This window comes from Anolis carolinensis, chromosome 1 (genome assembly GCF_035594765.1).
Source record: "Anolis carolinensis isolate JA03-04 chromosome 1, rAnoCar3.1.pri, whole genome shotgun sequence".
Taxonomy (NCBI): domain Eukaryota; kingdom Metazoa; phylum Chordata; class Lepidosauria; order Squamata; family Dactyloidae; genus Anolis; species Anolis carolinensis.
This window is the reverse complement of record NC_085841.1, coordinates 332,903,754-332,926,929: the sequence shown is the minus strand read 5'-3', so window position 1 is coordinate 332,926,929 and position 23,176 is coordinate 332,903,754. Positions and strand designations below refer to the sequence as shown.

Genomic DNA, 23,176 nt, shown 5'->3' with positions numbered 1-23,176 from the left:
CATTAGACTAGTCTAAACAAATCCAATGGATTAATGCAACTTCAAAACGTGTTCAAAAATGACATATACAAACAGTCCTACAGACTGTAGAGGGAATTCCCAGATTAGATGGAAAGCTACTTTAAATGTAAGGGATATCAACAGTGATTTCTAGCACAAAATACACCACTGCTCTTAAGGACAGGAAGGTAGCAAGTGAAAGGGAGGCGAGAGGCCTCAAAACACAATTCACCTGTACACAAACTGAAGTGAAATTGAAAAAGTAGAGAATAAGGTTGGATTCTCATTGGGTAATATTCAAATTAAATTTCTTCCTTCAAAGCTTGGATAGATGGCTGGCCTTTTCAATGGTGACATCCCGCTTATGGCAAACCCTTCTTTAACACATTTGGAGGGCAGAGATTTTTGATGATTTAGATGATAGGCCAAGATCTTTTCAATCTCTAAGGCATTTAATGGATGACTTCTTTTATTGCTCTACTCTTCTAACCTGTCTGCTTTGCTTTCGACAATGTCCATAGTTTTTCAAGGGCAAGTTCATTCCATTTTGTTTCAACATATGTTTAAAAATGTCTTTTTAAAAGTCTACATGAAAATCCAAATGCAAATGCATATAGAAATGTGTACAGTCTTTTTCTCTAGTACACATCTTTCCCTAATACACATCTTGTGTACATTATTTTTCTTATTATACACATTTATTCATGCAATTTTCCTAATAAATACATGTTTTTGCTGTGTAATACATTAAAAAGTATAAAATTTGTTATGTTCCAGTTCATGTGTTAATTTTGTACTTAGTTTGGAATGCATTAAAAAGCGAATCAAACAAATGTTGTTCATCTTCCTAGTTTTATATTATCATAGGCCAAAGCTATCTTATTGTAAATATTTTATTTAAATAAAATTTATTCTTCTAATTGAGACATCCAAGGACAGGGCTGCATGGAACAAATTACTTAATCTTTAGACACTGATTAACAATAAAACTTTTAAAATACACGACCTCAAACACATTTATGTCTAAAGCTGCATAAAAATCTATCTTTCTGTGTACAAAGTGTTCAAGGAAAATTGTAGAGAATTCAAATTTGTATGCAACTTTTCTTTGTAATAGTCACAGAAATTATGTTTCTAATATTAAATTTTGCAATATTGCTGACTCCCACCAAGTCACTACATGTTCTTTTAAAAGCATGATGATGATGATGATGATGATGATGATGATGATGATGATGATTAAAAGTGTAGAACTCTGCTATAAGAATGTTTGCACAGAAATGGCATAAAGCTTACAAAATGGCATCCTAAATTTTCACTTGTTCCCAAAATTATGAATTTCTATAATCTCTGAATCCTTTAACATATGTCCATCTTATAAAAACTAAGCAGTAGATGGCAGTATGGGTTAACAGAAAAGTTTCAGTTTTAAATAATGCCCATAAAGTATCTTGGTAACATAGACTGCTTGTTAGGTGAAAAATGCAAGGAGCAGAAAAGACATTTTTTATAGATCCAGCCCAATATCGTCTGAGTGCACAGGTCAATTGTAAAGCATTGTGTGGAGTGGAACAGTTGCTTATAGCCTCTGTGCCTGAAAACGAGTGTGTAGGTCAAAAGAGAAAGCCATGGCAGAGTTTTCTGTGTACCTCTTTCTTCCTTGGATAAGTACTGAATATTACTATAGAAGTGTGACTGTGAGAGCCAACCCCTGCCTTCAGCACCACCCCCTCCTGTCTTCTTGGACCAGACCACTGTTTATTTGGCCCAGCACTCAAAATTCAACAGTAAACAGATTCTTGAGTGTTGACTAGAAGGATGACATAGAAATAGATGCCCTCTGCTATTTATTATCAACATCTTGTATACTGAATGTAGTATTACTTGTTCTGGCTAATAGCAACTGAACCCCCAGATAGCACATTTAAACATCACAATAAACCCTGCTAGTTGCAAGGCTATTCTTATATTTGTCAACCATTCTTCTTCCATTAATATTTCTCTATTTTGGCAGCATGAAACGTAAGTGCTTTATATTTTTAACTGTTATGCCCAGTATGTATATTTTGTGTACTTGTGTGAGACAGAAACCTATCAATAAGAAGTATAGCTTTCCTCAAAGCATTCATACCTATTCTGGAGAAATACTAGCATTATGAGTTCATCTACACAAGGCCAAAACCTCAAAGTACCTGAAAAATGTCTCCAGAGTATCTACACAACATCCAGGAACCTGCAGCACTTAACATGGGCTACATTGAGTTATTTGATTCAGCCCTGTGCTAAGGAATGTTGAGAATGCTCTAGGGTTTTGATGAAACTATAGGGCATCTCTGCACTTTGGGAACATTATGGACAGCACAACTTGGTCTGATGTGGATTGATCTGCTGTTCACATGTGCCACTGACACCATTTCCTTTCCCCTGTCCTCATCAGTGCAGGGAATAGGGAACAGACCAGACCTGTGTTGTCCAATCACCACTAACAGGAGAGCTCCTGATCATTGCAGGCACCCTGTGCTGACATCAGCAAAGGTGCAACCAGAGACAAGGGGAGGGGGACGTCATTTCTGACTTAAAGTAACTAAACCCATCACACGCTTTTTGACAATATTTGTTTGGGGGGGGGGGGTTACCTTACCATCCTCTAAGCTGAGCGAGTGTGAGTTGCCCAGAGTCACCCACTGGGTTTCTATAGTTGAGCAGGGATTTGAACATAGACATAATCCAACTATGAAACCACAGCACCATACTGGCTTGATATATAAACTACATTTTCAGAAAGTCAAACATTCTCCTTGCTAGCCTCATTCCTCATGCTCAAGGTTGGAAAGTTGGGAGGTGACCATAAAAACACAAACAATAATGTAGCCCCCAGTGGCATAATGGGTTAAACCCTTGTGCCAGCAGGACTGCTGACTGACAGGTCGGCAGTTCGAATCTGGGGAGAGTGGGATGAGCTCCCTCTGTCAGCTCCAGCTCCCAATGTGGGGACATGAGAGAAGCCTCCCACAGGATGGTAAAACATCAAACATCCGGGCGTTCCCTAGGCCAATACTTGCAATGGCCAATACTTTCACACCAGAAGCAACTTGCAGTTTCTCAAGTCACTCCTGACACGAAAAAAAAAAAAACAGAGAAAGAAGGAGTTAAATTTCATGCTGTACTGTAATGCTAATAATTATCTTTCACATAAACCCGTACCTAATGCTAATTTGCATTACAAAAGACTTAGATATTAAATGCAGATAAACATTTAATGTCTTGTCTAGTTTTGCTCTTTTTAGTAGACCTATGGTATCACAATGAAGCCTAAAGTGATCTCTACTTGCTTCTGAAGCACCAACATTTAGCCATGTCCTTATACTTTGTTCCATTGCACAGTTAATTCTCACATTAGGAAGTTTTTCCTTATACAGTAGTCTCTCACGTATCCAACATAAACAGGCCGGCAGAATGTTGCATAAGCGAATATGTTGGATAATAAGGAGGGATTAAGGAAAAGCCTATTAAACTTCAAATTACATTATGATTTTACAAATTTAGCACCAAAAGTCATGTTTTACAACAAATTTGACAGAAAAAGCAATTCAATACACAACAATGTTATGTAGTAATTACTGTATTTATGAATTTAGCACCAAAACATCACAATGTATTGAAAAGATTGACCACAAAAATATTGACTACTAAAAGGCAGACTGCATTGGATAATCCAGAACGCTGGATAAGTGAATGTTGGATAAGTGAGACTCTACTGTATATGACTACTTTCCTGCCTTAAAACTTATGATTCTCCTCTCTTCTTAACATTGAAGATGACACACAAGAAACAAAACCAAAATCCTTATAAAAACAAAATCAGAATGTATCTATTTACCCCCACTTAAAGAACTCTTGGTAGAAACAATGTACTACAGCAGCTGCTTTTTGTCTTTTAGAACTTCAGTGTAAAAATATGTATAACCTAATTCCATTTCTCTTATGCGGAATAGACCTAGCTCCTTTCAAAATAGTTTATCAGTTTGCAAATGGGGACCTCAATGAAGAAAAAAAAACTCATTTTATGGTAGAAGAATATGACTCATCCAACCCCTTTCATTCAAACCAGGATCTCTCAGTGCTTTTTGATCACTTCTGAATCCGTTCCAATTCTTCCAATGTCTTCATCTTCCTTTAAACATGGAAGTCCACTGTGGCCCCTAGGTTCAAAATAAGGATTAAGAAATGCCAAAGAACTTGGTATATTTACACTTATACTGACTTCGATGGATAGACCTTCCAATACTCTTTCATCCCACACAATCACAACACTATGTGATTGCTAAAGCAACATCCTATGGATTCTGGAATTTATAATTTAGGGAGTGATATTTAGAATTCTCAGCCAAATAATTCTATTGCTTCATCCAACTACAATCCTGAGGATCCCACAGGATACTACCAAGGCAGTTAATGTGAATTCATAGCACTATAATAATAATAATTATTAATTTTATTTATTTTTATCCCGCTTTTCTCCCACAACTGGGAATCAAAGTGGCATAGTGTAAAAGAGTCTTATGTCCTTTTATTCTGAAGTCTTGTCTTGGTGTATACAAAAATACAGAACCACACCTGTTTGTTTCAGGGATGATATTTGGGCAGCACCAGCCAAATCGTTCCCAACCATTGTGGTAAGTGTACCTATATCTTGCAAAGGGCAAGCTTAGAGAGCAAACTAGGTATAGCTGGCTCCATGTTTGATAATCCTATCCTCCATCCCATCAGCCCCAGGGACTACTTACTAGGCTTGTGCAGTCCAGGTAAACCTTGATCCATTTCAGTGTCCCAGATTTCGGTGGGGGCCCTGATCCATTTTTTTGGGAACCTCCAAAATTCAAGGGGACAGAAATCCATTTTCAATCTGGGAGGCCGAAAGATTTGTTTTTGGTCTGGATTACTGGTGGCAATGGGGGGGGGGCTTCCCAAATTTAAGGCAAGGGCTTAAGAAATGCCCCTTCCTGTAATCCTTTCCCTTTTCTCTTTAGAGGAGACCCAGGTTTAAGGCAAAGGCTTAAGATCTACCCAACTTTCTGTAATTCTTTCCCTTTTCTCTTTAGAGGAGACCCAGGTTTAAGGTAGGGGCTTAAGAAAAACCCCTTTCTGTAATCCTTTCTCTTCTCTCTTTAGAGGAGACCCAGGTTTAAGGCAAAGGCTTAAGAAACCCCCCTTCCTGCGATCCTTTCCCTTTTCTCTTTAGAGGAGACCCAGATTTAAGGCAAGGGCTTAAGAAACCCTGCTTACTGTGATCCTTTCCCTTCTGTATTTAGAGGAAAGCCAGGTTTAAGGCAAGGGCTTAAGAAATCACCCTTTCTGGGATCCTTTCCCTTCTAGCGGCTGCCTCCCTCCCTGCACTCCACATGTAGCTGAAAGAAACCAAAAGCAGCCATATTTTTGACAGCAGCTGTTGCAGTCCAAAAAAATTGGGGTGGAGCCCATGTCATTACAGGCATCCAAACCAACCAAACCAACCAAAGACTTTTTAAAAAAATAGATCAGTGCACAAGCCTACTATTTACTGACACTGCTAATTCCTATTGCAATTCTACTCCTTATAGTGGTCAATATTTAATTACCTTGAAAGGGAAAGTTAATATCATTACATGGAAACCAGCTTCTCATCTAACTTGATGAACAGGCATATTGCATGGCAGTAAAGAGATGAACACTGCATGTAGAAGATTTCTTGCATACTCAGCATACCTTAATGTTTATGCCAATACTAAATGGGCATTCAACCCAAACTATGTTCCAGTGATAACAGAGGGATGCTGAAACTGTATGACTGAGCAGTTGTAGCCAAATATAGGGAAAGGAGGAAATGAAAGAAAACATGGTACACATGTACTCTGTAAGACAAATGCAAGGAGGAAGCAAGGCTGTGTGGAAGTCTGATCTCAGGAACTCACATCAATATTGCATAATAGTGGCAAGATGTTAAAGTGATAATTCCAATAACAGTATGTTTCCATTTCCTTAGAGGACATGATTGTGATGGACAACAGGTCATTTTGATAAACCTCTACAAGTGGGCTTCACGGGATTTGCCCATTTTCAACTGAAGATGTCTGACCACATTACTTCTAATGTGTGCTTCACTAGATCTTTTAAAAACAGTGTGTTCACGCCTTACCAAAATGGCAACCCCCTCTCCTCACACACACTCACACAGAATCTTAAAGGTGGTAGCTAGGATTTTAAAAAATGTAAAAGGATTAAAAATCATTAGTAAATCCTCTGGTATTTCTCTAACTCACCCCAATTCACATTCCAGTTGCAGCTCTTCCTTCAGCCCACAAGTTTATTACAGAAGTTTCAAGATCAGATTATCAGGTGGCTTGGGAACAGGAACAGCATTTGGAACGGAAAGCCCCAAAGAACCTCTGTGCATATGGAACCTAACTGCATAGCAATTTTGTTTTATCTTGTTCATTATTTTAATGTATCACATAAATCCTTGAGAAATAGGAACCATTTTCTGTGTGTTTAAGTAGATAATATCATTCAAGTGGCTTGATGTTAATCAAATTCACCCAGGGAAAGGAAAGGAAGAGATGGTCCACAAAGGATGTCAGAGGGAGCAATGAAGTGCTTAATTAATAGCTCAGTTTCCATTTGCCATACAGGTTGCTAAAAAGAAGCCCATCCCTGTTGAGATAATCACTTATTTGTATTATCATCATTGTGAGAACTGCTGTCAGAAATAACATAATATTTCAGTAAAATTAATCCATCTGCTTGAATGAGACAAGCACTAGTTCATTATCTCAGAGTAGCTGAAATTTTGTGCGGTCTTCAAATTGCTTCAAGTCCAGGAAGAAGTTCAGACATGAACAAGCCCAAACATGGAGAAAAAAATATCTAAGGTAGTGACAGTTGGGATAAGAGTGTGTCTGAAATATTTCTCATGGCTGCAACCCTTTGGGAATATTGGATGCAGGCTGAATAGAACTTAATAGAACAGTCCTAAGCTATCATGTGCAAGGATGGACTTCAAGCAACTTACAGAAAGGGAAAGAGATTATTCTTCACAGTTACTAACCTTTCTTCACAAAAAGGAAAGTATTCCATTTAAAGGACATAGCTCACAGCTTTTTAAAAAAAACAATGAGTGGTTGAGCAATTAGTAATGCATTCTTTTGAGAGATACACCCAACAAGCAGAAGAGAATGCAATTAATGCCTCTTTCAATTTAGTTCTCCTCCATAAACAAATGTCACCTGACCAACATCTCAGGAACATAGGAGGAAGGGAGGAAATAAGAGTGCCGGCTCTGTATTTAAAAGGAGAAAAAGAGGAAAATTGAGCAGGGAATTTTGCTCTTCCATCCATTCAGTTGGTCCAAAGAGCTGTGGCTAGATAGCTATCTGGGGCTGGTTACAAGGAGTGCACAACTCTGCTGGTTATGACCTACAAACCTCTATACGGCCCAGGCTCAGGCTATTTAGTAGATTGCACCTCCCTGTATGAATCAGTCTAGGATCTGATATCCTCAGGAGAGGCCCCATCATCGTAAACCCGGTTGGTGTAAATGTGAGAGAGGGACTTCTTGGTGGCTGCCCCTCAACTCTGGAACTCCCTGTCTAGGGAATGTTCAGAATGGTCCCCTCCTTACTTTGTACAGCAGGTTAAAAGCTTTTTTTTCAAGCAGGCTTTTAAAGAAGAAAGTTGTAAAGATCAAGTCAGGGAGGCTTTGTTGTATGTAGTCTAACAGGTTTTATTGGTTTTAACTATGTATTTTTAATAAGTTCTATATTTAATTCTATTTTAACGTTTGTATGCTTTAGGTTGTAATTTACATATCGTATGGTTTTTAGCATTTGCCACTTTTAATCCCCTTTAGGAAAAAAGAAGTGAGATATACATCCAATACTATTACTACTACTATTTATTTATTTTGTGTCAAAAGCATTGCATAAATAAATTAGTTTAAAACTGATAAAATAAAGGGAGCACAATCAGCTAAATAATTTTAGACCAAAAACAGGCAACAGCAACCGCATTGACTGTAGCTTTAAACAGTTCCTCTATGCATGAAGCAGGGCATTGTGGGCAAGCATATAGATGCTGAGTTGTTTGTTCCACCATCATACAAGGTGGAGGATTCTTCTAGGTAGTGTGATTTTGCCAGGTTATCTTTTGATCTGCCCACTCCACTTCTGTGTCTATTCAGGGACTTCCCAGGAAGGGGGGGGGGGGGAGAGAGAAATGCCAGCTAGCTATCAGCAGATGTAGGTTTAAGACATCCTAGGATTATTCTACATGTTTCATTCAGTGCTATATTCACCTGATTTATATGGGTAGATATATGTCAGACGGGCCAGGCATATTCATTCAGCAGTTGAGTACAAAAAGGCCAGGGCTGATGTTCTTATTAATTTTGGGTCTGTGTCCCATGCTTCCACAGAATGTTATTCCACTCAGCTAATTTGTGCTTGGTGTTTGCACAGTGTTTCCTTAATATTAGTTAGTGTTCGATCTAAGGTGATGCCAAGATATTTAGGGTGGGAACAGTGTTCAAGCTCTTGGCCTTCCCAGGCAGCTTTCAATTTCCTGTTGGCTTCATGATTACATAGGTGGAAAGCACACACTTGTGTCTTGGTAGGGTTAGGCTTCAGGTGGTTATTTTTGTAGTAGCTGAAGAGATCTTTCAGGGCATCAGTAAGTTGGTTTTCAACTGTTTCAAAGTCTTTTGCTTATGTTGTTAGGCCAAGGTCATCAGCATATATAAAGCTCTTTGGGAGTAGTGGCTGTGGCTGATCATTAGTAAAAATGTTAAATAAGGTCGGTGTAAGAACACTGCCTTGAGGTAGATCATTATTTTCCCTCCTCCATCTACTTTTCCTGCCATGGAACTCCACATAGGAGCTACAATTTTCTAAGAGGGTCTGGATAGTTTTTGTAAAATAATAGTCTCAGGTGATGTGGAATATTTTATGCAGCATTTTCCTATGTTGCACAATGTCATAGGGGAACATGGAAAGAGCCTCCTCAAAGACTGAGTAAATACAGTCAGATATCCCCTGGGCAATGTTTCCTGTAAATGGCTAATCTTTCCAACCCAAAAAGTATTGCTTTACTATTACTATTAGTAATAATAATAATAATAATAATAATAATAATAATAATAATAACAATTTATATTACTAGTAGGAACAAGAGAGAGGTCTAGAAATTAATATTTATGGTAGAAATATTATATTCAATCCACATTCATTTAAAGGAGAATTATTGAAGATGATTTCCTATTGACATTTAACCCCAGTATGAATAAACAAAATTTATACACAGAACAATTTTGCATTTAGTAAATATTGATGGCAATCAGATGTTTCTGTGCTCATCCAGTGACTATGATTAAACATGGTTGGGAAAGCAGAGAGACAGAGAAATAGTGTGAATTAACATGTTTCCCCAAAAATAATACAGTGTCTTATATTAATTTTTACTCCCAAAGATGTGCTAGGTCTTATTTTCAGGGGACGTCTTATTTTTCCATGAAGAATTCAAATTTATTGTTGAACAGAAAACAAACATTTATCATATACTGTACAGTAGTTGTCATGACAAACCAGAATAACCAAACAAACTGTGAATCCTATCAAGCATTTCTTGTTACTACCATTATTTCCATGTACAACAATCTATGGTACATACATTTACCAATCCTGCATGTTCTGGTGTTCTGTTCGGCAGGCATGCTTCCAAACAAAAACTTTGCTAGGTCTTACTTTCGGAGGAGGCCTTACATTTAGCAAGTCAGCAAAACCTCTACTACGTCTTATTTTCAGGGGATGTCTTGTTTTGGGGAAAACAGGATATGTAACTACTTCAGAAGAAGCAACATGGCAAACCATGTCTTAAGTATTCCTTGCTAAGAAAACCCATGAGATTTAAGAGGTTACCATGAGTTGGCAGGTAACTTGAAGGCACACACACACACACACACACACACGATGCTAAAATGATGCCATTGGAAGTACTCTGTACTTAGATAGCAAATATTCACCAAGCAACGACAGTACATGTATTAAGAGCAAAAAAGAGTAATGCTAAAAAAAACCCCAATATTATGCATGTATATCTTCAGTGGTGACCATATTTTCTTGTGAGCCCTTTCATTTTAGCTCAAATATTCAACAGTCTATATAATAGGATTAAGCAGTAAGACTTTCCTAAACTGCCCTAATCAAATGTGTTCTTTTCCCAAAAATGGGTTTATCAAAAAAGAATTCTAAAGTAGTTTGCTACTTGGTTTTTAGTCTTCATTATATTTTTTTTCATTTGAACTTTCAAATCTGAAAGTACTTTGTTCACATGATATTTGGCAAGGGGCTAAACTGGATGGCCCTTGTGGTCTGTTCTAGTTCTGTGATTCTACATGGTGACAGTCTCCAATTCAGAAAGATTTTTAAAAAGGAATTAAACAATTTCGTGGAATGATAGTGGCAATCTACCATTAATAGCTTCTGAGGAGCGAATAGCAAAGGAACCAAAAGCCTTTTCCTAAAGAGAAGAAACAGAGAATGAGCTTTGTGAATCAAAATGATTTCAAATTCACTTTAGTCCAAATAAGACCATATTGCCATGGACAAACTAGAAAGTATAGCAAAGACAAAAATAAAGCCTCTGTGTTAACGTTTTTAACCCTCAGCCCATCATGACTACCATTAACTGTGGCTCATACACACCTGTCAACACACACACAAAATCTCCAGTTTACTTTTAAATAAATTTCTACTAAATGTCAAGAATATCTGCTGCTCAGTCGTTTAGTCATCTCCGACTCTTCATGACCTCATGGACCAGTCCACGCCAGAGCTCCCTGTCGGCCGTCACTGCCCCCAGTTCCTTCAAGGTCAAGCCAGTCACTTCAAGGATACCATTCATCCATGCCCTTGGTCGGCCTCTCTTCCTTTTTCCTTCCATTTTCCCTAGCATCATGATCTTTTCCAAGCTTTCCTGTCTCCTCATGATGTGGCCAAAATACTTCAACTTTGCCTCTAATATCCTTCCCTCCAGTGAGCAGCTGGGCATTATTTCCTGGAGGATGGACTGGTTGGATCTTTTTTGCAGTCCAAGGCACTCTCAGGATTTTCCTCCAGCACCAGAGTTCAAAAGCGTCTCTCTTCCTTCTCTCAGCCTTCCTTATGGTCCAGCTCTCGCATCCATAGGTTACTATGGGGAATACCATTGCTTTCACTATGCGGACCTTTGTTGCCAGTGTGATGTCTCTGCTCTTCACTATTTTGTCAAGGTTGGCCATTGCTCTCCTCCCAAGAAGTAAACGTCTTCTGATTTCCTGGCTGCAGTCTGCATCTGCAGTGATCTTCACACCTAGAAATATAAAGTCTGTTGTTGCCTCCACATTTTCTCCCTCTATTTGCCAGTTAGCAATAGGTGTAGTTGCCATGATCTTGGTTTTCTTGACGTTTAACTGCAACCCAGCTTTTGCACTTTCTTCTTTCACCTTGGTGATAAGCCTCCTCAGCTCTTCCTCGCTTTCAGCCATCAGAGTGGTATCATCTGCATACCTAAGGTTGTTAATGTTTCTTCCAGCAATTTTAACTCCGGCCTTGGATTCCTCAAGCCCTGCATGTCGCATGATGTGTTCTGCGTACAAGCTGAATAGGGAGGGTGAAAGTATGCAGCCCTGCCGTACTCCTTTCCCAATCTTGAACCAGTCTGTTGTTCCGTGGTCTGTTCTTACTGTGGCTACTTGGTCTTTATACAGATTTCTCAGGAGACAGACAAGGTGACTTGGTATCCCCATACCACCAAGAACATGCCATAGTTTATTATGATCCACACAGTCGAAGGCACATAGTCAATAAAGCAGAAGTAGATGTTTTTCTGAAACTCCCTGGCTTCCTCCATTATCCAGCGGATATTGGCGATTTGGTCTCTGGTTTCTCTGCCTTTTCTAAACCCAGCTTGGACATCTGGCAACTCTCGCTCCATGTATTGCTGGAGTCTGCCTTGTAGGATCTTGAGCATTACCTTACTGGCATGGGAAATAAGTGCCACTGTACGGAAGTTTGAGCATTCTTTAGCGTTTCCCTTTTTTGGTATGGGGATATAAATTGATTTTTTCCAATCTGATGGCCAATCTTGTATTTTCTATATTTGCTGGCATATGGCATGCATCACCTTGACAGCATCGCCTTCCAAGATTTTAAACAGCTCAGCTGGGATCCCGTCATCTCCTGCTGCCTTGTTGTTAGCAATGCTACTTAAGGCCCATTCAACCTCACTCCTCAGGATGTCTGGTTCTAATTCACTCACCACACCGTCAAAGCTATCCTCTATATTATTATCCTTCCTATACAGATATTCTGTATATTCTCGCCACCTATTCTTGATCTCTTCAGCTTCTGTTAGGTCCCTGCCATCTTTGTTTTTGATCATGCCCATTTTTGCCTGAAATTTGCCTCCGATGTTTCTGATTTTCTGGAAGAGATCTCTTGTCCTTCCTATCCTATTGTCTTCTTCCACTTCCATGCATTGCTTGTTCAAAAATAGTTCCTTGTCTCTCCTGGCTAACCTCTGGAATTGTGCATTTAATTGGGCATATCTCCCCCTATCACTGTTTTCTTTCGCCTTCCTTCTTTCTTGGGCTACTTCCAGTGTCTCAACAGACAACCATCTTGTCTTCTTGGTTTTCTTTTTCTTTGGGATATACTTTGCTGCTGCCTCCTGTACAATGTTGTGGACTTCTGTCCATAGTTCTTCTGGACACTATTTATTAAATCTAGTCCCTGAAATCTATTCTTCACCTCCACTGCATATTCACTGGGAATATTTGTGAGATCATATCTAATTGGTCTGTGTATTTTCCCCATTCTCTTTAGTCTGATTCTAAATTTTGTAATAAGAAGTTCGTGATCTGAACTACAGTCAGCACCAGGTCTTGTTTTCACCGACTGGATGGATGTCCGCCACCTTTGGCTGCAAAGGATGTAGTCAATCTGATTTCGGTGTTGACCATCTGGGGAAGTCCATGTGTAAAGCCATCTTTTAGGTTGTTGGAAGAGAGTGTTTGTTATGCACATTGAGTTTTCCTTGCAAAATTCTATCAGCCCACGTCCTGCTTCATTTTGTTGTCCCAGACCATGCTTGCCTGTGATCCCGGTTATCATTTGACTGCCCACCTTAGCATTCCAATCTCCTGTAATGAGAATAATGTCTCTTTTTGGTGTGTTATCCACTAAGTGCTGCAGATCCTTGTAGAGCTTATCTAATTCTGCTTCTTCAGCAGCTGTGGTTGGGGCATATATTTGGATCACTGTGATGTTAAATGGCTTGCCTTTAACTCAAATTGAGATCATTCTATCATTTTTTGGGTTGTATCCAATCACTGCTTTCGCAACTTTATTATTAACTATGAAGGCTACTCCATTTCTTCGGTGTTCCTCTTGTCTGCAGTAGTAGATCTGGTGGTCATCTTTTGTGAAGTGACCCATTCCAGTCCATTTCACTTCACTGACTCCCAGAATGTCTATCTTTAATCTTGACATCTCACCAATAACCACATCCAGCTTGCCCTGGCTCATAGATCTTACATTCCAGGTTCTTATAGTGTGTTGATCTCTAGAACATCGGATTCGTCCTTCACCTGCAGCACCGTTGGCCGTTAGCCTTCCTTTCGGCTTTGAGCTAACTGCATCATCACATCTGAGGCTACTTGGACTAGTTCTCTGCTCCTCCCCAGTAGCATTTTGACCATCTTCCGACCTGGGGGTCCTATCTTCTGATGGTATACCGACATTTCTCTGGTTGTACTGATCCATGTAGTTTTCATGGCAAGAATACTGGGGTGGGTTGCCATTACCTTCCCCAGGGATCGTGCTTTGTCAAGAATATCAGTAGGAGTGAATTAAGAAGATTTTGAACTGATTGTTCAAACTATTTGCTCAGTAAAGATAACTAACAAGTTACATTTTAAAAGTCACTGGATTTTTATTGTTACTTTATAATCTACACAAACTTCAAGACTTAATTTTGCAATGAACTCAATAAATTAAACTATAGTCAGACAAAAGCCACAGTTAAAAGTATGGGTCACAGTTTAAAGGTAAGTAGTGGTGATGGGATGAGGGTTATAAAAACATTAACACAGAAGCTTTATTTTCCAAAAAGCCACATCTATTCAGCCACCTAGCTTATCAGTGTTGCTACAAATATCAATTGAATAAACTCACTATTTTTACTTTCAAGTTGGATGCATTAAGTATACAAAGACAGTGATACAGAAAGACTGTTCACCATCCATTTTAACTGAAACCTTGAGCTCTGCCATGTATATCCACTTTTACCATCCACCTTTTTGGCTGGCATCTGTAGCACCCAACAAATGCCAAGCATATCTCCCATTTGATGAATGTAGCTTTCCCCAGTTCTATTGAAAAGTCATAGAATTATGGAATTGGAAGAGACCAAAAGGGCCATCCAGACCAACCTCCACCATGCAGCAACACACAATCAAAGCACCTTGACAGATGACCACTTAGCCTCTGCTTAAAAATCTCCAGAGTTGGGACTTCCAGGGGAGCTATGAGCAGTGTCTCAGCAAGATGGCTTACTGGGATGGCCTTGGGGTTTATCAACCATATGGAGTCAAAGACTTTTTCAGAAAGAAAAAGGACAGACTCAAACTGCTCAAGACTCAAAGGATTTCACCTTCCTCTAAAACAGGAGAAGGGGAGACAGCAGGGGGAGTCTGTACACCCCAGCAAAGTTGTCAAAAAAGCAGAAGTAGACAGAAGCAGTTTCAATTCAATTCTTAAAATCCTATATTTATACAAGGTCTGGAAAAAATGAACTAAAAGATGCTTTTAAACCTGCTGCAAGTTTACCAACTTCATGGACAAAAACATCTCTGAGAGGTAAACTGTATTTTTTTCCCTCCGTTAAAATCTGTAGAGATTTAAAAAAAGAACTTAAAATTTAATTTGTGGAACTATTGTTCAAGAATGATCTAAATCTGCCTGATGAAACTATCTGGTGAGGCCAATTACAAAGGGTGAAAGTGAATTAATTTGTTTGAGATTATGCTATAAGAACCATTACATTTTTAATATAACTAAAGGCTTAATAGCCATAATATTCTGGGATCACATGGAGCATTCGGTCTGATTCCATCAGCAAATAAGTCAGAAAGTGACGATAGAAATGAACTATAGAGATAAAAACTATTGAGAAAAGCAAGAGAAAACCATAAAACCTGAAATACATCTTGAAATACAGAAAACAGGGAAACAACTAAAAGGGTTGTAAGCCACAATATACTAAGAATGAAAATGGCTAAAGGAGGCACTACAACAAAATTTTCAAAAATTAAATGTCTGATTTAAAAAAAAGAAAAAGACACCTTGATTAAAGAAATTTCTGCATGGTCAACAAAACCAAGATTCAAAGACCAGAAAGAACAGAAAGAGGCTTCCAGGAGACGACCTTTTCCAAAAAAAGAAGATCCAATGAGGGAAATCTTGATCCAATTTAGGACCATTACAGATGGAATGAAAAATTTGGACATCAGAATTGACAAGAGAATTACACAGGCTGAAGGTTGTTTAGATAAAGAGCAACAAAAAATGAAGAAAGATACGTAGCAGATGGCAGACACAATGAGTGGTATTTTGAAGTGGCAAAAACAGCAAAAACAGAAAATAAAGATAATTGAAGATGCACAAAAGAAGATGCAAATGGATTTTTAAGAGATTCAATCTAACTTCAAAGATTAGAGTATACACAAACCTCTTTGAGGTTGAGAGGAATAGTGGAATCTGTACAGGAACTTGATGTGGCAACTACAGAAGTTGTGACTGGAATCCTTGGTAGACCAGAGCAAGTCATCAAGATTTGAAATGACAGGACCTTTATTGTCCAATCCCAACATTCAATAAGGAATAAACTTTCCAAAAGTATGAGATAAAGTTTTGCAAGCTCACGCCAAATGTCCAATTGAAATAGGAAATACCAGGATTGCAGTATTAAAAGAACTTCCATCTCAGATAATAAAGAAATGAAGGTATTACTTTTTCCTGACAGATAAACTTAAAAAGAAAAACTACATATTTAGATGGAAACCCCCATAAGGAGTGAATGGCATTTTACAAAGGGCAAAGGCATTAACATCAGTCATGAAGGCCCAGGATTTCTATGAGAAATTAAATCCAAGAGGCAAGAATAGATGGCAACCTCGATAGATCCTGGATAAATCACAGCAGTAGACCACTCCACATGATGAAGAATTGGATGATCATCTACAATTTCAAGAATGAGGACCATTAAGATACTTTGCCAAATAAGAGAAGAGCTTTTGATCTGGCGGAAATGTACACATTGATCAGATTTATACAGATCGTCTCAAATCTGAAGAAGAAATCGAATGCAGTAATAATTAGAGATGGACAAATTGACTGGGTTTATACAATCACCAAATCCTTCTAAATTTGAAGAAAAATGGCAGTGATTTATTGAATATTTAAAAGAAGAAGATAAAATAAAAATATTGGGTATTCGATAGCATCAAGGAAAAAATTGTAGTATAGGGAAAAAGGAAAACAAGAAAAGAAAAAATAGAGAAGTTAGTGACAAGAATAACTGAATCCATAATGATATCCAGAGAATCCTGGAAAGTTAATTTTCCAGAGATAAGAAGTTTTATGACAAAAAATAATAGATTTTTTGATTACAAAGAAGACGGCAGAGACAGAGTAGGAAATATTAGTTAGGGTTTTTTATTTTCAATTTCTCAACTTTTCTATTGCCTTTGTTTCAAAACACTGTACACCTACTTTTCTATCCTTCTGTTTTAGAAAGAAATGTTCTCTTCCCCCCCTTTTCTTTTTTAACATCATAAAAACATTTCTTTTATTAGATAGCAATGAAATAAGATAAAGATAAAGAAGATAAGGTAAAATATTAAAAATGCCCCAGTTCTATATCCACTTTGTACCTCTCCCTATTCCTTATATAATAAAATTTATATTGAGAAAAAAAAACTCAAGAGATGGAGATTCGACCACACTCCTAGGCAACATATTCCTCTGTTGTAAAACTGTTACCATCAGGAAGTTCATCTTTAATGTTTAAGTGGAATCCCTTTTCCTGCAATTTGAACCCATTGCTCCAGACAAGCAGAAAACAAGCTTGCTCCCTCCTCAATAGAACATCCTTTCAAATATTTAAACATGGCTGTCATGTCCCCATTATTCTTTTCTCCAAATTAAACATACCCAGTTCCCTAGGCTGTTCCTCATAGAGCTTGGTATTGATATCCATTGGTACAATATCCCAGGGAAATTAGTACAGCATCCTATTTCATTCTTGCATGTAAGGGCAAACAATCTTTGCAGTTTTATCCCCACTAGAAAAGATAGCAAATATTGCTGCATAGTTCTCACTGAATATTTGTGCATCTTGAAGTATTTTTGCATCCTGAAGGAAATCATGTTGTGAACAATTAGATGTGGTTGCATGAAAAGCATGATTCTGTGCAAACCCACACACACACACTTTTTTCCCCATACATGCTACCCTTTTTCCAGAAGGCCACATATCTGATCACAATTCTGAAGTTTTTGAACACTAATTTTTGTACCAAAAAAACTGCAATCTTCTGGAAATTGTGTTGCTTTTTAAATGTGAAGAATATTTTTTCCCTAAACCCCACAATCTTCAGGCAAAAACTATTTTTTCAGAAACCCATGATAATTATTTTGAGTGAGGAAAATTTCTCTTTTTGTACTTACATACAATAGAGTCTCGCTTATCCAATATTAACGGGCCCGCTGAATGTTGGATAAGCAGAAATGTTGGATAATAAGGAAGAATTAAAAAAAGCCTATTAAACATCAAATTACATTATGATTTTACAAATTAAGCACCAAAGCATCATGTTTTACACCAAATAGACAGAAAAAGCAGTTCAATGCACAGTAATGTTATGTAGTAATTACTGTCTTTACAAATTTAGCACCAAAACATCACAATGTGTTGAAAAGATTGACTACAAAACACTGACTACTAACAAATTGATTACAAATAAAGACAGAATGGCATAAAATAAATTTACATTGAACAACATTCTGAAGTTAAATCCTTAAAAAATTCAGTTCAATGAACCCAGACTGTGTTGGATAATACAGAAAGTTCGATAAGTGAAGGTTGGATAAGTGAGACTCTACTGTACATTTATTTATTTACAGTATTTATATTCCTCCCTTCTCACCCCGAAGGGGACTCAGGGCGGATCACGTTATACACACATAGGGCAAACATTCAATGCCCATAAACACCTAACAGAGACCGAGACCGACAGACACAGAGGCAATTTAATCTTATTCTGAAGGGATGTTCGATTCTGGCCACAGGGGGGAGCAGCTGCTTCATCATCCACTCTGATGGCACTTCCTCATTCCAGGTCGTAAATTAGTTAAACTTGCCTCCCCACTTTTTTTTATAAGTGGGTACCTTATTTCCTACTTGATAGATGCAACTATCTTTCGGGTTGCTAGGTCAGCAACGGGCAGGGGCTATATTTTATTTTTAATTGACGGGTGCTCACCCCGCCACGGGCTGGCCTCGAACTCATGACCTCATGATCAGAGTGATTTATTGCAGCTGCTCAACAGCCTGCGCCACAGCCCGGCACCAAAATGTGGGTAATCCAGAAACTTTGGGTAATTTGGGATATGCAAATGTTAGGTGCAAACTGCTTGTAATTCATGCTTCCAAGTTCTTTTTTCCTCACAGAGTTCCCCAGATGATGGGTTTCTTATTTTTAAGATGGAAGTAAATAGTGGAAAATATTTCCATCCTTACTCCTTCCACTATTGCTACACTGAGCCAAGTATCACTAATACACCCATAGGTTTCTCCTGTTATCATGTTCTGGACATTTCCCATGGCTAAAACTACTGACTGCTAAATATATTTACCAGCAGCTTTCAGGGGAAGTTTACATTGCCTGGAACACGTCATTCTTTGCTGCTTGCTGATATAATAATACAAGGGCCTAATTTCGTTAAACAAATGAATGCTATGAATCTTTTCTTGAAACTCTGGCCTGCATATAGTTTTAAAACAGATTTTGCTGTTGTGCACCTTCAAGTCATTTCCAACTTATGGCGACCCAAAAGAGAACATCTCACAGGATTTTCTTGGCAGGAGCTGTTCAGAAAAAGTTCATCCAGAAACTAAACAAAAAATTGAGTGTGAAGAAAAATCTAGAGGATGTAGTTAATTCTGCAATATTTCCTCGCATGTATAACCTCAGCAGAAGACACCCCTCAAGGACATATGCAATGGGCAGTGAAGATGTGAAATGCTGCCTCTAAGACAACAACAAACGTTTGCTCAGATAAAGCAACATGAAGTCATAGCAAACAGATTACTGGCCTATTTATAGAGTAAGTTGAGATGTCCATTTCTCCCCTGCTTGTGGGATGTGTGCAGATCAATAAAATGATAAAAAGATTAGACAGCTATGGAGACCAAGTGAGTGACTGACATACTTGACAGATTCAGAAAAGATACACAACCATACTGTGTCATTACCGGTGATGAACCTATTGATAGATGCAGTCTCTTTCTATATATATGCGGTACCACAGGGACTATACATCCCATAAAGTCACAGCAGGTAAATATTAATGATCACAGTATCAGACCAAGACTGCTTGCTCACTCCCTAAAAGGAGGTTCTCACTGAAATTGTTACATATAATTTCCCCCTTTATATTCTAAAGATACCTTCTCACCACAGCAGTTGGTGTGCTCAGATCAACACAGGAGCTGTCAAAGTTTGCCCATTGTTTGGTATTATTTACAGAAGAGCAGAGAAAAATTGTTCTTATGTTATGAGGTCTCCAAGGCAAAAAGGCGTAGCACAAATTGCTAACAGTCTTCCCTGATTCAACACGCAGAATAGGAGCAGATTAGAACAAACCAGTTGATTTTATTCTTGAGATATTTTTTTAAAAAAAATGCCTAACCAAAATATATGTTTTATGTAAATTTGAAACCCCCAAACCCACACACAGACATACTATTTCTAACATAATTAGTTATTAATGTTAGCATACAGCTGCCATACATATCTCTTCATAGATGCATACATATCCATATTTCAGAAATACACACCCTTAGATATTTGCCAAATTAGACTTAATTCTCAAATTGGATACAGTATGCAAAATTTCAAAATTATAAATTACTGGATCCCAAATGTTCCTGGTATACATTATCCTGTAGAATGGATCTGTGAAATTCATCCACAAGAGCTGGAATGGAGCAGACTGCTCATCACTCCAATCAGCCGCCCTGAGTCCCCTTGGGGAGATAGAGCAGGATCATCATCATCATCATCATCATCATCATCATCATCATCATCATCATCATCATCTTTCCCCATTATGTTCTTGCTTCTTGCAAATGGGAGTAATCTGTTGATCCACCTCTTAACTCAGGCCCCATTTACAGTGCCATATAATCCAGTTCAAAACAGATAATCCGGATTCATATGGCAGTGTATTTATTTATTTATTTATTACATGCATTTATACCCCGCCCTTCTCCCCGAGGGGACTCAGAGCGGCTTACATTCTGCCACGAGGGCCAGCAACAAGTATACTATAAAACAAAACAATTAAAACATGATAAAAGTATACAAAAATTAAAACGCTGCAAGGCAGCGATATTGCACCATCCTGTCAATTAATACTGCTACAATTACAGATTTGCGACCCGATTACATCAGCCAATGTAGAAGGGGCCACAGAGGGGCAATCATGTAATCCAAAAGTCCAGAGCAGCCCTCAAAAACTCCTTCAAATGCACCAAACTTCCTGAAACATTTTAGAACCAATAAACATATTAAAACAAGCCTGCAGCTTAGACTGAATAAATGTGGCTAAACCTTTTAGGGAATCACCTTAAAACCACTATCATCTAAAAGGGAGTAGGAGTGATTCATTATCACACTGAATTTTCAAATATGGCAGCTGCAGTAGTGTATTGTGACCCTTTGGGGCTGTAGTGGAATCCAAAATGTCTCCAAGTTCTGCAGTGCATCAAGCTCTTGGTGAATGGCTATCAGGAACAGCTTCTTTTGGGAAACCAGCTTCCTAGATATTAAATAATGCTGTCTTTGAGTATCAGGGAACGATATACTTTTTTCCCCAAAAAGCATTTGGCTGGTTAGCTTTATAATGCTCCTACCTAATAGCTAAGCAGTGTAAATGTACTGTCGTGACAGAAGCAGCATTTTCTCTCTGAAGGATTTAAATTAGTGTTATTATTATTTAGATTTTGTACTCCTAGTATTTTATTATGCTTTCTTTTATATTTACTTGTATTCTACTTATGTTTTCTATGGGCAAAAAGGTGACAAATAAGAAACAGCCATAATTTTCTCTTTTGAAGCAAACCTGAAAAGACACTGTGGAAACAGTTTGCTAAAGCAGGGTACTGAAACTGAACAAGCACTTATCAAAATGAAGTAGAGGTATATGTATGGACATAATAGTAATCTCTATACAACCACGCAAAAGCCTACTTCAAGTAGTTTTTAAAGATCTACAGGACCGTTTCCAAAAGCCAAAATACATTTCCTATGTACCCACAATTAAAATAAAGACAAATGATGCAGTAGATGTGCTAGCAGAAATGTAGCTTTAAATGCTTCTATATGTTTACTTCTTAAGGATCATATAGTTTCCAACAGGATTGATGTGCATTTTCTACATCTTGTTACTGGGAGCAGAATAATCCATTCATGGTCCCAAGTCATACCACATATACCAATGAAGGGACATAATGATCCTTCCACATGTGTGTTTCTAGCTATGTGGGGGAAGTGCTATGGCAATGATATCACCTTCCATAACACAAGTGGGGATCATTTTGTAGTCTGGGGACTGAATTCCAATTTGGGCATAGTCTCAAGAAATGCATACCCACAGAAGGTGGGATTAAGGGGAAAACGTAGGAGCAAAAGCAAAATGGGCAATGGCTGGAATTACTTCAGTTTACTCAACAGTCATACCCAGTACTTCCTAAATTGAGGCATATCTACTCAGAAATAAATCCAATTAAAACAGCTTTCTGAGCTCCAAACCATAGTTCAATCTCATGCAACAGCTTGGAAGATAGTCATTATTAGAGTAATGTGAAACCAGACGACAGGGAAGTAAATCTAGTTCAATCATAGAGGACCATCAAGGGAGTGAAGGTACCATCACCAGGGGCTTTGAGGAAAGAGGCAGCCTTTGTTTTCTTTGCTGCCTCTGCTTCAGCTCCTGGAACTCACTCCTTGCAGAAATGAGGCCCTGGCCCTGTGATTCAATGACTCTGTGAAGCAAGGCCCAGCAAGAACACCTGCCTGCCTCCAGAGGCTGGTGCATAAAAGGACCACGTCTGTGGGGGCCTCAGCCATAGAGGACCTCCACCATCCTGCTCCCTGGGGGAGCAGGGAGGATATAAAAAGAAGGGTTGAAAGTCTATGGAGAGGGAGATGGGGGATGGTAGTGGGGGAAGAAAAGGGATCTACCTTAATTGCTGTAATATGTTTCATGCATATCTATGTTTGATGATTTGATGGTTTTAATCTAAAGTTATATGTTTTTGATTTAGATATGTGATGTATTTTTATACATATGTGAGGCACTGAATTTTGCCATTTATTATGTTGTAAACCACTTTGAGTCCCCCTAAGGGTGAGAAAAGCAGTATAGAAATGCAAATAATAATAATTATTATTAATAATAATAATATTAATAATAGCAGAAATTTTTGTGTGAATTCTAGGCAATGGCAAGCTGCTCCTTGAATATTGGACAATATTCAAGAAGCAGTATGCCAATGTCTAGAATTCACACAAATAAACCAAAGGATATACATTATGACAGATACATACAACAAATAGCTCACATCTGTAATCAAACCCAATACAAAATACACATGAATACTACCATTGCCACATATATATTAATTCTGTGAACATGCGTGTAGCCCCTTCTCTACTATTTCAGTCCCATTTCTTATATTTCTAGTTTTACATTTGTCAATATTTGATTTCATTAATGATCCTTGAATAGGCTTTCAAATACACCCAGTCTGAAAAGTTGTT

The 23,176-nt window shown here is 38.1% G+C and overlaps 1 protein-coding gene across 35 annotated transcripts in view; it reads right to left on the bottom strand.

Annotated features, from left to right (window-relative positions):
• The window catches only part of nrxn3 (neurexin 3), a 1,581,531-nt gene that overhangs the window by 1,055,289 nt on the left and 503,066 nt on the right, over window positions 1-23,176 (bottom strand). The window lies entirely within an intron of this gene.